The 17554-nt window shown below is 46.7% G+C and overlaps 1 protein-coding gene across 6 annotated transcripts in view; it reads right to left on the bottom strand.

The window, feature by feature from the left end:
* The window catches only part of MSRA (methionine sulfoxide reductase A), a 471584-nt gene that overhangs the window by 325887 nt on the left and 128143 nt on the right, over nucleotides 1-17554 (bottom strand). The gene's annotated exons all lie outside the window — the stretch shown is intronic.

The following is a 17554-nucleotide window of genomic DNA, read 5'->3' as shown; positions in this document are numbered from 1 at the left end:
TAGGCAGGATGAGCTGAAGGTCATCCAAGTCAGCCTTGGAGCCAGGAATAGAAAGATATCAGATGAGTCTCAAGGTAACAGCCCAGCTGAGATGCTCCTCTTTCTTCCTGCAATACCTTCTGCTCCAAAGTGCTGCCAGGCAAAGCCTAGAGTTGAAACAACCGCTGAGGAGTATGAAAGACAAGAGAAACAAAAAGAAAGAAAGCACAAACCAACCCAGACCGGTGCTGCAGGAGAGAAACTTCTGTTCCCTGTTTTCACCACGAGTGTAATTAAATGGGAAGAATTTCCTCTGTGTGGAGGGAGATGTTTCATGTCTAGGAGGGGTTTCAAAAGAGGAGAGGAAGGCTGTCTTGCCGGTGTGACAACCACAGTGGCAGCTGATGGATTCTTGGAAGAGGTGACAAAAGAGGGAGTTATTTTCTCATGCCTTTCTGAACAAAAGTTACCTGAAAGTTTGATCTGATCGGTACCAAAGACAGCAGTGTTGTAGTAACTCTGCCAGTGGAGTTATTCCTCAAACTCTGGGCCATCCTTGTCATTAAGAGCTCAAAAAATAAGCCTCAGTACAAATAAGTAACCCTCATATTGAGTGATATAAAACTAACTCATATCTAGGTGTAGCACTAGAGCAAGAGCTTTTGTGAGACACTCCTTGACACAGCAGCAGAGCTTCTGTTTAACAATTCAAATGCAGAAAGAGGAGAATAAAGGAGCAAAAAGCAAGTGATAACCCTGCTCCTAGCTCAATTGTTTTGATGAATTCTGCCCTCACACATCATAGGAACACTTTGTGTGTAGGCAAATTCTATTTCATGGCAACAATGAGTCCACATGGAGAAAAGTCTATTATCATATTGAAAATAGAGGAGCTAAAGAAGACTTGAAGGCAGTCCAAAGATGAATATGCAGTAAGACATTTGGCTTTACACTTGATTGTGCTGCAGAATTTGCCATCCATCTCTATTGGGACACTGCTTATTTCAGTACTATCAGTGCCTAACCTAAGAGCAGCAGCAACATTGCAGTTTTGTTATGATGAAATTGTTTTGTTTTCCACAGCTGCCTGAAATAGTAATATTTAGAAAGAAATAGATTTATTTATTATGGAAATTCATTAATTCCTCATTGCTATATAAACTGCTAATTGTTAGAATCATAGAATCAACCAGGTTGGAAGAGACCTCCAAGATCATCCAGACCAACCCAGCACCCAGCCCTAGACAATCAACCAGACCATGGCACTAAGTGCCCCAGCCAGGCTTGGCTTCAACACCTCCAGGCACAGGGACTCCACCACCTCCCTGGGCAGCCCATTCCAATGCCAATCACTCTCTCTGACAACAACTTCCTCCTAACATCCAACCTAGACCTCCCCTGCCACAACTTGAGACTGTGTCCCCTCCTTCTGTTGTTGATGATGAATGGGCTGCCCAGGGAGGTGGTGAAGGCACCATCCCTGGAGGTGTTCAAGAAAAGCCTGTCTGAGGCACTTAGTGCCATGGTCTAGATGACTGGCCAGGGCTGGGTGCTAGGTTGGACTGGATGATCTTGGAGGTCTCTTCCAACCTGCTTGATTCTATGATTCTATGATTCTCTGTTCAGAGCATGTAGAACTCTGGGAAAGACCAAGAAGAGTGTTTTGCTTTTCCTGGTTCATTAGATCTGAAACAGTGGGACCTGGTGTCAAAACACTGCACATCTTTGATGTGGTATCTCTTGGTTCAAACTCAGGAAGGAATACCTGGATCCCAAATAACTCTCAAAATAAAAGGCATACAACTCTTGAGACCATCTGAACTACCAGAGTAGAGGATATGCTCAGGAAGCACATCTGCCATTTTCCCTGGTGATGCAAGGCCACCACATAGCTGCAAATTCAAGATTGTGCAAACATAGAATTGTTTAGGTTGGAAAAGACTTTTAAGATCAACAGTTCCAACCACAGTGCCATGTCCAGCACTAAGTCATGTCCCTCATAAATACATCTATATGGCTTTTAATCCCTTCCAGAGATGGTGCCTCCACCATTGCCCTGGGCAGGCTGTTCCAGTGCTTGGTAATTCCTTTAGGGAAGACATTATTCCTATCATCCAACTTAAAATCTCTCTGGTGCAATATAAGGCTGTTTCCTCCTGTCCTTTTGCTTGTTAATAGGAGACGAGTCTGACCTCTGCCCTGCTACAACCCCCACCCATTTAGAGAGCAAAACGTTCTCTTCTGAGCCTCCTATTCTCAAGGCCAAATAACCACAGGTCCCTCGGCTGCTACTCACAAGACCTGCTCTCTAGACCTTTCATCAGCTTCATCAATCTACTCTAGGTGCTATAAAGCCAGATGAGGAACTTGTTTTCTTCTGCTCAGTGGAGCAAACTGGGGCAGGGAGGAGAAGATAAAAAGAGGTAAGGTCCTATACTCATGGCTAACACCTTTATGTATATATACATAGAATCAAGCAGGTTGGGGAAGAGACCTCTAAGATCACCCAGTCCAACCTAGCACCCAGCTCTAGCCAATCAACCAGACCATGGCACTAAGTGCCTGATCTAAGCTTTGCTTGAACACCTCCACAGACAGCAACTCCACCACCTCCCTGGGCAGCCCACTCCAGTGGCAAATCACTCTTTCTGGCAAGAACTTCCTCCTAACATTCAGCCTATTCAATTTCATGCCAGATACACAGTGGGAAACAAACAAATCTGGGACCTCTGCTTTTGCCTATGCATGAATTGCATCTTATTTACTTCCATACATTTCCACTTCGGATCACATGTTGCTGCACCTTCAGAAGCAGAAGGAAGAGGCCCCCTCTCCATACAAAATCTGACCCACTTAATGATAATTGGATTCTACCTGCTTAGCATTTTCATTCTAAGTGCCTAAATTCAGCTCACAAACTAAAGACACCAGATCCCAGGCTATAGTTTTTTCATCTAATTTCAGCTTCACTTAAAGACTTCTGAATGGATGACAAAAGCAGGCTGGGGGGCTGAGAGTGGAGAACTCATTACAAATTACCCCTGTCTTTGAACATCTGTGAACACCTGCAGAAGGGCTAAACTGTCCCTGAGCGGAGAGGAATGAGGCAAGAAATAAAACAGAGTCATTTGTTAAAGCAAAACAAATGAAGCGGTAAAGAATAATGGTCCCATCTGCACCTACCACTGGTTCAGGGTCAGTTCTGCTGAAGAAAAGTGCAGTGCCAGAAACTGAAAGGAGGAGAATGAAACAATACCCTGACCTCCTTACCTTCTTTCTCACCATATACAGTATCACAGTATCACAGTATTATCAGGGTTGGAAGAGACCTCACAGGTCATCAAGTCCAACCCTTTACCACAGAGCTCAAGCCTTTTAATAATAATAATAATAATAATAGCAATAATAACAGCAATAATAATAACAACATTTACCACTCTGGCAGTGCATTGTAGTTTCAAAACATTGCACAAACAGTGTTTGATCAATGAGAGCTGAACTTGTACTACTAACCAGCTAATTTTATCTCCTGTGCTCAGCACTGCTCAGGCCACACCTGCAGTGCTGTGTCCAGTTCTGGGCTCCTCAATTCAAGAGAGATGTTGAGGTACTGGAAGGTGTCCAGAGAAGGGCAACACAGCTCGAGAGGGGCCTGGAGCACAGCCCTGTGAGAAGAGACTGAGGGAGCTGGGGGTGTGCAGCCTGCAGAAGAGGAGGCTCAGGGCAGAGCTCATTGCTGGCTACAACTCCCTGAAGGGAGGCTGTAGCCAGGTGGGGTTGGGCTCTGCTGCCAGGCAAGCAGCAACAGAAGAAGGGGACAGAGTGTCAAGTTGTGGCAGAGGAGGTCTAGGCTGGATGTTGTTAGGAAGTTGTTGGCAGAGAGAGTGATTGGCATTGGAATGGGCTGCCCAGGGAGGTGGTGGAATCTCTGTCCCTGGGGGTGCTCAAGCAAAGCCTGGCTGGGGCACTTAGTGCCATGGTCTGGTTGACTGGATAGGGCTGGGTGCTAGGTTGGACTGGATGAGCTTGGAGGTCTCTTCCAAACTGATTCTCTGATTCTGTGCTGAGGTTTAAAACTCAGTAAGATTCTGGGAGCCCAAGGACCATAGTGTTGAAATTGTGTTTCATTCAATCACTTTCTACTCAAAACTGGGTGGCAGATACACAGCAGTGTGCTGAGAAGTTGGCTTATCACATTCATTAATATTCTCTCACAGTTTCTTCACATTTCTCCAAATGTCTGCAGCAATCTGTTGTCTCTTCTCTTATATGATACACTTTGGGAGAAAAGGACCTTACTTTTCTTCTGTGATTTAGCCAGCAAGGTCATAGCCCACTCCAAGTCTAGCATTCAAAACACTAATGACACTTTTGTACTACTTTTGTTCTACTGTTGGACTCTTTTAGCAGAAAGCCAACTGTAGAGGCTTTATGGAAATGTGACATTAGAACAGAATCACTCAAAGGCATTTCAGCTACAATTAGCATTTTACACTCCTCAGAAAGAAAATAAAAAGAGTTTCTAATTGAATTGCTTCACTGAATAAACACTGGATCAAATCTAGTGGGGAACTAACAGACACAAATCCAAGGTTAGCCACATGTCAGGGTTGAGGTTCTGCTCCAGGCAGATTTGATCTGTGTGGTAGCACTGTGGGTTCAAGCACTCTGCCATGACAAGTTTTTTTGCTCAGTAATAGGTACAGAATTGTCTTCAGGAATGCACCACATGCAGAGCTGAGGAGGCAAAGCTGATAAATCCTCCCTCTTCCTTCCTTCCTTCCTTCCTTCCTTCCTTCCTTCCTTCCTTCCTTCCTTCCTTCCTTCCTTCCTTCCTTCCAAATTCCTTCTTTCCTTCCTCCCTCCCTTCCTTCCTTCCTTCCTTCCTTCCTTCCTTCCTTCCTTCCTTCCTTCCTTCCTTCCTTCCCTTTCCTTTCTTCCCCTTCCTTCCCTCCATTTCCTCCTTTCTTCCTTTGCTTGCCTTCCTTCCTTCCTTTCCTTCCTTCCTTCCTTCCCTCCTTCCTTCCTTCCTTCCTTCCTTCCTTCCTTCCTTCCCTTTCCTTTCTTCCCCTTCCTTCCCTCCATTTCCTCCTTTCTTCCTTTGCTTGCCTTCCTTCCTTCCTTCCTTCCTTCCTTCCTTCCTTCCTTCCTTCCTTCCTTCCTTCCTTCCTTCCTTCCTTCCTTCCCTCCTTCCCTCCTTCCTTCCCAGATGGAGTACTCCTAGGATCCATGGATTTAAAGGGTTGGTTGTTAATAGTGTCACAGTGAATAGTGCCATTGGAATGGGCTGCCCAGGGAGGTGGTGGAGTCTCTGTGCCTGGAGGTGTTGAAGCAAAGCCTGGCTGAGGCACTTAGTGCCATGGTCTGGTTGATTGGCCAGGGCTGGGTGCTAGGTTGGACTGGCTGAGCTTGGAGGTCTCTTCCAACCTGCTTGATTCACAGAATCATTTAGGTTGGAAGAGATCTTTAGGATCATTGAGTACAACTGATAACCCAGCAGTGCCAGGTGACTGCTAAACCACATCTCTCAGTACCACATCTACACATCTTTGAATTCCCTCCAGGAATGGTGACTCAACCAGTTCCCTGGGCAGCCTGGGCCAGTGCTTAACAAAAGCATCACAAAATCATTAAGGTTGGAAAAGACTTTCAAGAATACCTCCAAATCCTTCTCCATAGGACTGCTCTCAACTCACCATTATGGATTCCCATAGTCTGCAGGCCACTAGCAGTTTCCACTCAGCCACTGAGCTGAGGGAGGGGAAAAAATCCAGGGCAGCTGATCCAAGCTGGCTACAGGTGTGTTCCATGTCATAAGCATCATGCTCAGTATGAGAGGGGAAGTTTGCTGGCAACAGAGCCTGCTGTGCAGACTGCTTTCCTCTTTCTTGTGGCCATAGCATGCTCACTAAGCTGACTAGAACCCTGTAGACTTTGTGTTGACATGAGGATGTTAGGTTTGCTGTCTCACTACACTTGTTATCCTTTCAACCTGAGGCCCTTCTATTCTCTCCCCAGCCTCCTGTCTTCACTGGGGAGGTGATGTGGGCTGATGGAACAACTTCTGTAGTTCAATCTCAGGTGTGGGCTAAATGTAGACAGTTTATTTGGTGTCCAGAGTTGATATGGAGCTTGATTTCAAGAGTTCCCCCGGGAGAATCATGCACCCTTAATTTAAGAGTCTTGAAGGGCTGGATTTTTAATGGCTTTGCCAGAATTCCTATCAGCATTCATGACATTGGTGGTGTCTGGTAGGATGGATGCTGGGTGTAATCCTCTGCTGTTTGTTTTCACAGCTGCTTTTGGAGCTGTGGTGTTTCCTGGAGAAGAAAAGGCTTTGAGGAGACCTTATAGTGGCCTTCCAGTATATGAAGGGGACCTAGAGGAAGGCTGGGGAGGGACTATTGAAAAAGTCTTGTAATGGCAGGATGAGGAGTAATGGGTTTAAACAGGAAGAGGGAGATTAAAACCACAGATCAGTAAGAAGTTCTTTACATTGAGGGTGGTGAGACACTGGCACAGGTTGCCCAGGGAGGTTATGGAGCACAGAAGCACCCAATGTGATCTTTGATCTTTGATCTTTGATCACATTGGGTGATTCTGTGCTCCACAACCTCCCTGGAGGTGTTCAAGGCCAGTTTGGATGAGGCCTTGAGCTACTTGTTCTAGTGGGAGGTGTCCCTGTGTGGGATTGGAACTGGATGATCTTTGAGGTCCCTTCCAATCTAAACTGTTCTATGATTCTATGATCTTAAAAGTATTTCCCAACCAAAATGGGTCTGAGATTGCTAAAGACAACAGAAAAATCTGACTGTCCTTTTTCACAAGTTAATAGCAGTATAGAGAGAAGGCAATATAGGGAAACCATTTCCTTCTCAGAGATCCCATTCTGTGCAAAGCCCAGATCAATGTCCCATGGCAAACTAACAGTGTGTTCATAGAATCAGCCAGGTTGGAAGTGACCTCCAAGCTCATCCAGCCCACCCTAGCACCCAGCCCTGGCCAAGCAACCAGACCATGGCACTAAGTGCCTCAGCCAGGCTTGGCTTCAACACCTCCAGCCACAGCCACTCCACCACCTCCCTGGGCAGCCCATTCCAATGCCAATCACTCTCTCTGACAACAACTTCCTAACAACATCCAGCCTAGACCTCCCCTGCCACAACTTGACACTCTGTCCCCTTGTTCTGTTGCTGCTTGCCTGGCAGCAGAGCCCAACCCCACCTGGCTACAGCCTCCTTTCAGGCAGCTGCAGACAGCAATGAGCTCTGCCCTGAGCCTCCTCTGCTGCAGGCTGCACACCCCCAGCTCCCTCAGCCTCTCCTCACAGGGCTGTGCTCCAGGCCCCTCCCCAGCCTTGCTGCCCTTCTCTCAACACCTTCCAGCACCTCAACATCCCTCTTGAATTGAGGATCCCAGAACTGGACACAGCACTCAAGGTGTGGCCTGAGCAGTGCTGAGCACAGGGGCAGAATAACCTCCTTCATCCTACTGGCCACACTGTACCTGAGCCAGCCCAGGATGCCATTGGCTCTGCTGCCCACCTGGGCACTGCTGCCTCATCTTCAGCCTGCTATCTATCAGTACCCCCATCTCCCTTTCTTCCTAGCTGCTCTCCAGCCACTCTGTCCCTAGCCTGTAGTTGAGACAGTGTCTCCTGTTACTTGAACAGCCATTCACTTAGACGCCACAACACTCTTCCAAGCTGGCTCTGACTCTCCAAAATGTTGAAATGTATAATTAAACTACAAATATTCCCTTTGTTTTCTGTAGCTTATAAAGGGATCTGAAGGTTTTCATGAACGGAATCCAAGTCCACGAGATTAAAGTTTCCAAGCAGTAATGAAAATGGCTCAGATCATTTTCTTTTATTAAATCACTGTCAAGAGAATAGACTCCTGCTGTGCCTTTGTCATTTCTTTTCTTATGAAATTAGGAGAGAGGATTTTTAATGACTTAGTCTGTGAAAAACATCAGTGTTTGCCATGTCCTTCATCTGTACAGCATGCTTGAATGCTACTGGCCAGTGGCTCCACCTCTCCCCTTTGCTGGCCTGGTCCACTTGTAAGCAGAGAGTGAAAAGGCAGCCAATCAAAGTACACAATACCCTATCAAAGTTAAGCATAGAACCACAGAATCAACCAGGTTGGAAGAGACCTCCAAGCTCATCCAGTCCAACCTATCCCCCAGTCCTGTCCAATCAACTAGACCATAGAATCATAGAATCAAGCAGGTTGGAAGAGACCTCCAAGCTCAGCCAGTCCAACCTAGCACCCAGCCCTGGCCAAGCAACCAGACCATGGCACTAGGTGCCTTAGCCAGGCTTTGCTGGAAGACCTCCAAGGACAGTGACTCCACCACCTCCCTGGGCAGCCCATTCCAATGCCAATCACTCTCTCTGACAACAACTTCCTCCTAACATCCAGCCAACTCCACCACCTCCCTGGGCAGCCCATTCCAATGGTTAATAAAGAACTTTAGATGTTGGAAGGGACCTCCAGAGATCGAGTTCAACCTCCCTGCCTAGGTGGGAGTCAGTTTACTGCTTGCCCTCCAGGGGCCTCTAGAGGCTCCTTTCTTCTGAAGCAGAAGGCACAATACAGAGTGAACAGAGCAAACAGAACCAAAGCAAAGAAAATCATAGAATTGGTTAAGTTGGAAAGGACCTCAAAGGTCATCTAGTTCCAACCCCTCACCATAAGCAGGGACACCTCCCACTAGAACAGGTCACTCAAGGCTTTAATTACAAAGAGGCTTTGCAGAATATTTACTCACAAACTGATACCTCAGGTTCCCAGGGCTGCATTAGAGTTCCACACAGTACTCACAGCGCTTGGAGGGAGCTGTCAGTGGCATAATACCCATTGGAAGCTTTTGGAGTTTCCCCAAGACTCTGGCAGGGTACTGGGGCTAGCACAGTCTCTGACCTGGTCTTGGTTCCTTCTCAGGAGGACACTGCCCTCCCAGGGCTCCAGCCATGGCATGAAGGTTTGCAGGTGTGCAGGCAAAGATGATGTCTTGTTGGTGGCAGTAACTCGCTCTCTCTCACCATGCAGACTGCAGTGAGGTCTCTCAGGCAAGCACATGGCTCTCCTGGTCTGACTCTTTCTGGGTAAATCTCTTCTGTACAGTTCAGGCTGTCATCACCTGCCTGCTCAATAATGCCCCATACTGTGAATATTAGTGCTTTGTATGGGGTTTGTAGCAATTGAGGAACACAGATTTGCAGATAACAGCTCTTTTTTGTCTCTGTAACCATAAGCCTATGGCACTGGGATCCTCTGTCTCTGTAACCATAAGCCCATGGTCCTGGGATCCTCTGTCTCTGTAACCATAAACCCATGGCCCTGGGATCCTCTGTCTCTGTAACCATAAGCCCATGGTCCTGGGATCCTCTGTCTCTGTAACCATAAACCCATGGCCCTGGGATCCTCTGTCTCTGTAACCATAAGCCCATGGCCCTGGGATCCTCTGTCTCTGTAACCATAAGCTTATGGTCTTGGGATCCTCTGTCTCTGTAACCATAAGCCTATGGTCCTGGGATCCTCTGTCTCTGTAACCATAAGCTTATGGTCCTGGGATCCTCTGTCTCTGTAACCATAAGCCTATGGTCCTGGGATCCTCTGTCTCTGTAACCATAAGCTTATGGTCCTGGGATCCTCTGTCTCTGTAACCATAAGCCTATGGTCCTGGGATCCTCTGTCTCTGTAACCATAAGCCTATGGCCCTGGGATCCTCTGTCTCTGTAACCATAAGCTTATGGTCCTGGGATCCTCTGTCTCTGTAACCATAAGCCTATGGTTCTGGGATCCTCTGTCTCTGTAACCATAAGCTTATGGTCCTGGGATCCTCTGTCTCTGTAACCATAAGCCTATGGTCCTGGGATCCTCTGTCTCTGTAACCATAAGCTTATGGTCCTGGGATCCTCTGAGATGTGCAGACAAATATCTTGCTATAACCTTATAAAGCACAACTTGTCCTCAATGCAATTGCTAAGCTCTGAAATAAAATGAATGCACCAATTCCACTGCCAAAACTCCTTTGGAAAGGTGGTGGCAGCTGTTGCTGCCGTGTGAAAACCTTGGCAACAAGCAATCAAACAGGCACAGAGAGTGTCAGTTACCTGATGTATTACAGCTCTGCCTCCAAAATTGCCTGTGTGGACATGATTGACACAGCTTTTTTTCACCAGAAGAGCTGCTTGTTGACCACGAATACCTCAGTAGGTCAAAAATGTGTTCTGTAGATTCATCATTTTCAAACAAAAGTAAGAATAAATTTAGTTTTACCAAACATTGTCTGAAAAACAAATCCCCAAGCGACAAGGGATGGTGCCTGCCCTGTTCAGGGAGCTCTGCTGCATCTTTATTGCAGGCTAAGTTTACTTTTCACTTGCAGAATTTGACTGCTTAACATGGGAATTCTGAGCAATTCAGACCTGAAGAAATTAAACTCATATTTATTATTTAGATACCTTATTGTACCTTGTGGCAAATTTCACATCCTAATAGTTTCATCAGCATCCCCCCATTCCCTTTATCTATTTGTCAGTGTCACCTATAAGCACAGACTTAGGCAGCAGTAGCAGTATAAATACCAAATGCATTATTGATTTGAACTGTATTCCACTAAGAGGTGTTGTTTCCCTCTTTCTCAACTCCTGGTTTTAATAAAGATATCTATATGATGACATTATGATAGCCCCAGATGTTGAAAGAGCCCTTACAGAACAAGTCAAAACCAAAACCTTTTGACCTATAAAAGTTCTGAAGAATTACAGAATCACAGAACTTCAGAGATTCAGAGAATCAAACAGGTTGGAAGAGACCTCCAAAATCAGCCAGTCCAACCCAGCACCCAGCCCTGGCCAAGCAACCAGACCATGGCACTAAGTGCCCCAGCCAGGCTTGGCTTCAACACCTCCAGCCACAGGGACTCCACCACCTCCCTGGGCAGCCCATTCCAATGCCAATCACTCTCTCTGACAACAACTTCCTAACATCCAGCCTAGACCTCCCCTGCCACAACTTCACACTCTGTCCCCTTCTTCTTTTGCTGCTTGCCTGGCAGCAGAGCCCAACCCCACCTGGCTACAGCCTCCCTTCAGGGAGTTGTAGACAGCAATGAGCTCTGCCCTAAGCCTCCTCTTCTGCAGGCTGCACACCCCCAGCTCCCTCAGCCTCTCCTCACAGGGCTGTGCTCCAGGCCCCTCACCAGCTGTGTTGCCCTCCTCTGGACACCTTCCAGCACCTCAACATCTCTCTTGAATTGAGGAGCCCAGAACTGGACACAGCACTCAAGGGGTGGCCTGAGCAGTGCTGAGTACAAGGTGCTGGTAGCATGTCTGTGTTTTCCCTGAGTTTCTTATTTATCATGGTATATTTGTGGTATTTTGCTGTTTATCTTCATTCCTTCTGGTGCCTTGTGACTGAAATGCTTTGGTGAGAATCTGGATATTTCTGAGGACACCTTTGTCCAGAACTTTGGACAGCACTTGAATTAATATGTGTAAAGATAGCCCAATTTGACTTATGCCCTTTGCAAAACACGTGCTTATGCTGACACATAAGGGTTTGTAAAATGGAAACAGTCTCACCAGGAGTTTAAACAATTCTATAGGTGACCTGAATGATGAATGATGAAAATATCTACTTACAAGACTAACTTTCCTTTTTGCTCAGGCATGCCCAGGAAGACTATTTTATCATTTTCTACTAAGCAAAGCTATGAGTCATAGAACCATTTTGGTGGAAAAGACCTTTAAGATCATAAATCCCAACTGTTCAAGAAAAGCCTGGATGAGGCACTTAGTGCCATGGTCTGGTTGACTGGGCAGGACTGGGTGCTAGGTTGGACTGGATGAGCTTGGAGGTCTCTTCCAACCTGGTTGCTTCTATGGTTCTATTAACCCAGCATTGCCAAGTCTCCACTAAACCATGTCCCTCAGCAACACCTCTACACATCTTTTAAATCCCTTCTGGGATGTATCCCCTTCCCTAGGCAGCCTGTTCCAGGGCTTGACAATCCTTTTGGGGAAGAAATTTTCCTTCTCTGCCTTCTGATGCAACTTGAGACCATTTTCTTCCTCCTATCGCATTACTTGGGCGAAGAGACCAATATCCACCACATTACAACCTCCCTTCCAGAGAGCTGTAGAGACTGAGAAGCTCTCCCCACAACTTTCTTTTGTTCAGGCTAAACAACCTGTGAGAGTCTAAATCCTCTCTCCTGTTCATCAACAAAGATAAAGATTGCCATGGTCTCTCCCTAATTAACAAGGGTAAAGATTGCCTTTGTTAACCTCCCGGGCTCAGACCATGTGCTTGGCGGAAAGCTCAGGGATGCAAATCAACATACAATGCCTTGGAGGAAATTCCTGGACCTCAGCCTGGTTTGAATGCCCAGGATGTGTACATCCTATGGCAGCACAGGCTTATGTGCATTCGGGGTATGGGCAGGTAAGCAGAGCAGGGAGGGGGCAGAGGCCCTCCCCGGTGATGCTGCTGGACCCCTTCCATGAATACACAGGAAGATTCCCTGGGGAGCTGCACCTGGACACCCATCTGAAAAACTGGATAAAAAGACATGAGCAATGCCTGACCAAGAGTGGATCTCCTGGTGTGCATCTCCACCAGAGCACCACCAGAGCCACAGCTCCACCAGAGCACCACCAGAAGAACTCCTGAGGAACCCCACAGAAGATCATCTTTGGGCCAAGTACCTGCCTCTCCCTCCCCATCTGCAGCTGATATATAATCCCTGCTCTTTCCCTTCCCTGCTTCTTCTCTTTTTCTCCCTTGTTCTCCCTCTCTCTCTCTGTCCCCTTCCCTCTCTCCCTCTGTTTTGTTCAACTTTACCCTTTCATAAATAGTTTTGTGGCAATCTGTGGTCTTGTTTGCACCTTACTTTCACAACACAGCAATCTCTAAGAACAGATCTTGCTCCTCTGGACAGAGGTGTTGTTAATCTCTGTTCTCTGAGCCTTGACACAACCCCAATTCCCTCAGTTGCTCCTCATGAGGATTGTTTTCTAGACCCCTCACCATCTCTGCTGTATTTCTTTAAACCTGGCCCAGCACTTTAATAGTGAAGCTCTTGGAGTGAGTGGCCCCAAAGTGAAACAAGCATCCAAGGTGTGACCCCACCAGTGCTGAGTAGATGGGGACAATCACTGCTCAAGTTCTGCTGGTCACACCAGTGCTGGTACGAGCCAGGATGGACCTGTTTATGCATAAGTATGCCAAGTACCCCCCACATCATGGAGTTAAACACTCTGCACACATTTTCTTTCCTAAAGCAAACCCTTAACCATCAACCTCCTGTGGATTTTAATGGTCATCTTTCCCTCTCTTTCAAGTATGACTAAGACAAAGTAGAGATGGAATTAACTTTAAATCGCTAACTGACCAAAGGGAGAGGAGGTAACAGAGCAAGACATCAATTCTGCCTTGCTCCACTCTCTCCCATCAGCTATTCAGAAATCTTCCAGATGACCTTTGGAAGCCTGGACATTTTAAGGAGAGCTGGGACTCCCACACACATGACTCAAAGGACTAATTGGTATGCAAGAGGCAACACTATTCCTCAGCAAAACGTGGGCTTGCTGCAGAGGGAATGTGAACTACCTTCACAATAGAGCATTTTATGTAACTCCACACAGCAACTAAGTCATGTGGGATAGTTTTATTGTGTTGTTAATTATTAAGAGATATGACTTGTGTACAGGAGGATATGCTTGGGAATTGTACTGAGGATTGACTGGGTTACAAATTGGCTTAACTAAATCCACTGTTATGTTCGCTAAGATTTCTACCTAACATTGGATAACAAACAGCCACACTCATCTATTTGTCTTACATTATAGTCACTGGAGATAAACAATGAAAAACCTCCCCAAACAAATCAAAATGGACTGTTTAGATGGCAACAGCTTGAACCATAAACCTAAAACCTGTTTTAAAAGGAAATAATCACGAGCTGCATATTTTATCAGCTAATTGTACGTAACCAGCTTAGGAATAACAGCAGAGTTTCTCCCTTCTGAGTTCAGTGCCACTTGAGTTATGCAAATTTCACAAAGCTTATGAATATACAGATAAACAGAATTGTTCTGAACATCTGCAAGCAAAATATGAGATGCTTCCTACTGAATGAACATCCTGAGTTGTCTAATGCTGGCCAAAAAAAAAATGTGGTGCATTTATGCATTAGGCTAAGGCACCAAAAATAGCTCAAAGTCCTTCATGTGCTCCTGAATGCCTTTTTTAGATTTTCATCTGGATGGTTGTCACCACAAAATGTAAAACTCATTTCCAGCACTGCATTCATGAGCGTCAAAGTTACTCAATTAGCTCTTAATCGTCAGTTTTGCAAGGCAATGCCACATCAGCTGAGAGGAGAATCTTCAAATGACCTTTCCCACATCTGAACACAGCAACATTCACACAATCAAAGGATCAACCAGGTTGAAGAGACCTCCAAGCTCATCCAGGCCAACCTAGCACCCAGCCCTGGCCAATCAACCAGACCATGGCACTAGGTGCCTCAGCCAGGCTTGGCTTCAACACCTCCAGGGATGGCAACTCCACACCTCCCTGGGCAGCCCATTCCAATGCCAATCACTCTCTCTGCCAACAACTTCCTCCTAACATCCAGCCTAGACCTCCCCTGCCACAACTTAGAATCATAGAATCATAGAATCAAGCAGGTTGAAGAGACCTCCAAGCTCAGCCAGTCCAACCTAGCACCCAGCCCTGGCCAAGCAACCAGACCATGGCACTAAGTGCCCCAGCCAGGCTTGGCTTCAACACCTCCAGGGACAGAGACTCCACCACCTCCCTGGGCAGCTCATTCCAATGCCAATCACTCTCTCTGACAACAACTTCCTAACAACATCCAGCCTAGACCTCCCCTGCCACAACTTGACACTCTGTCCCCTTGTTCTATTGCTGCTTGCCTGGGAGAGGAGACCAATCCCCACTTTTGGAAGAAGGGTTAAGTGTTTCACCCAGAAACTGTTGGGGTGTTTTTTCTTCTGAAGAGTAGAGTGTCAGAAAGGTGTTGGACTAAAATAACTTACTTGCACAGATTCTCAGGACTGCTTGGGCTGAAAGCAAAGCTCAAAGACTTGCCAAATGGATACTGTTTAGACAGTTCTCCTGTCCCTTCTGGAGCTGGATTTGGAGGACAGGACTCCTCTGTGTTTACCCTAGATATGATCCTGCCAGAAGAAATGACTAAAAGAAGCAGTCACATGGTGCATAACTGAAGTCTACTGTCTCATAAGAACTCTTCTTCCCAATGAAAAATATGGCTGCTACAAGCAACCAGATGGCAATAGCTTGGGGGAGCTTGTGAGAGCTTTCTCTTGAAAGAAACTTCTAAAAAGTGTGTTCAAAAATGAAAGAAAGTGCCAAAAAAAATCAGAATTAACAAGAGCTAGAAGAAAATAAGTAGGGAAAAAATAGAATGCAGAAATCAGTAAAACCTCCAACTCAGCTCAGCTGCACAACTAGGAAGAGAAACAGGTAGCAAATACATAGAAGCATAGAATCATAGAATCAGCCAGGTTGGAAGAGACCTTCAAGATCATCCAGTCCAACCTAGCACCCAGCCCTATCCAGTCAACCAGACCATGGCACCAAGTGCCTCATCCAGTCTCTTCTTGAACACGTCCAGGCACAGTGACTCCACCACCTCCCTGGGCAGCCCATTCCAATGCCAATCACTCTCTCTGCCAGGAACTTCCTCCTAACATCCAGCCTAGACCTCCCCTGCTACAACTTGACACTCTGTCCCCTTCTTCTCTTGCTGCTTGCCTGGCAGAAGAGGCCAACCCCACCTGGCTACAGCCTCCCTTCAGGTAGTTGTAGACAGCAATGAGCTCTGCCCTGAGCCTCCTCTGCTGCAGGCTGCACACCCCCAGCTCCCTCAGCCTCTCCTCATAGGGTTTGTGTTCCAGGGCTTTCACCAGCTTTGTTGCCCTTCTCTGGACACCTTCCAGCACCTCAATATCCCATTTATGTTCACACAAATATGTGCTTATGCATCTGGACATCTCTGAAGTAAAATTCAAGTGTCCAGCATCTGGAAGCAGATAAGCATCCATAGGGCAAGTGTATCTAAAAAAGAAGGCTATAGAAATAACCTCAGTTCTACCTTGGCACCACAAATCTAATGGAAATCTATCAGAAAACAGCCTTCAAAGGCTTTTTTGCATTAATTTATTCCACAATTTTTAGAGTTGAATTAGTATTATATAGATTTGTTGTCTATTAACAAAATACAACACAGTAAGTAAGTAGCTACAAAGTCCTCTCAAAGCATCTCAGTCAAACAGAAAGCTCTTTTGAGCTATAAAACCAGGCTATAATGTACACATTGGTCACAACTCCAAGCAGTGCTACAGGCTGGAGACAGCCAGGCTGGAGAGCAGCCAGGAAGAAAGGGACCTGTGGGTGTTGGTAGATAGTAGCTGAAGATGAGCCTAAAGTGTGCCCAGGTGGGCAGCAGAGCCAATGGCATCCTGGGCTGGCACAGGAGCAGTGTGGCCCAGTAGAGCAAGGGAGGTTATTCTGCCCCTGTACTCAGCAGTGCTCAGGCCACACTTTGAGTGCTGTGTCCAGTTCTGGGCTACGTAATTCAAGAGAGATGTTGAGGTGCTGGAAGGTGTCCAGAGAAGGGCAACACAGCTGGAGAGGGGCCTGGAGCACAGCCCTGTGAGGAGAGGCTGAGGGAGCTGGGGGTGTGCAGCCTGCAGCAGAGGAGGCTCAGGGTAGAGCTCATTGCTGCCTGCAGCTCCCTGAAGGGAGGCTGTAGCCAGGTGGGGTTGGGCTCTTCTGGCAGGCAAGCAGCAAGAGAAGAAGGGGACAGAGTGTGAAGTTGTGGCAGGGGAGGTCTAGGCTGGATGTTAGGAGGAAGTTGTTGTCAGAGAGAGTGATTGGCATTGGAATGGGCTGCCCAGGGAGGTGGTGGAGTCGCCATCCCTGGAGATGTTGAAGCAAAGCCTGGATGAGGCACTCAGTGCCATGGTCTGGTTGACTGGCCAGGGCTGGGTGCTAGGTTGGACTGGATGACCTTGGAGGTCTCCTCCCACCTGGCTGATTCTGTGATTCTATGATTCTCTGGAGATCATCTAATCCAAATCCCCTGCTAAAACATAGTCGCCCAGGATCACACCCACGCAGGTTTTGAAAGTCTATAGAGAAAGAGATTCCACAACCTCTCAGGACAGCCTGCTATAATGTTCTGTGACCCTCTTTCACTCCTGAACAGATAATGAAGTGTCCATTGTCTGTTGGTGCCACTGAACTTCTGCTGGTTCAATGAAGCTGATGTGACAGATTGTCAGTGAGAACAGTGCAGCAACTTCAGCGTTTGGCATAAAAAGTGTTAAGGAGAACATAAACCAAAAGAAAACCTCCAAGCTGTTCTCCATCAGTCAGTGCAGAGAAGAAAGAATTTGCTTTAACAGCACCATTAGTCAGTTGGCTGCCAGTGGTTCTACGTTTCAAATCACAGGAAGAAACTGTACTGTGGAAGGATTAGCGTCAGAGCGCAGTGGAAAGTCAGTGCA

This window comes from Pogoniulus pusillus, chromosome 7, assembly GCF_015220805.1.
Source record: "Pogoniulus pusillus isolate bPogPus1 chromosome 7, bPogPus1.pri, whole genome shotgun sequence".
In the NCBI taxonomy this organism is placed as follows: Eukaryota; Metazoa; Chordata; class Aves; order Piciformes; family Lybiidae; genus Pogoniulus; species Pogoniulus pusillus.
The sequence above is the reverse complement of the archived record's forward strand: the minus strand, read 5'-3'. Positions and strand labels throughout refer to the sequence as shown.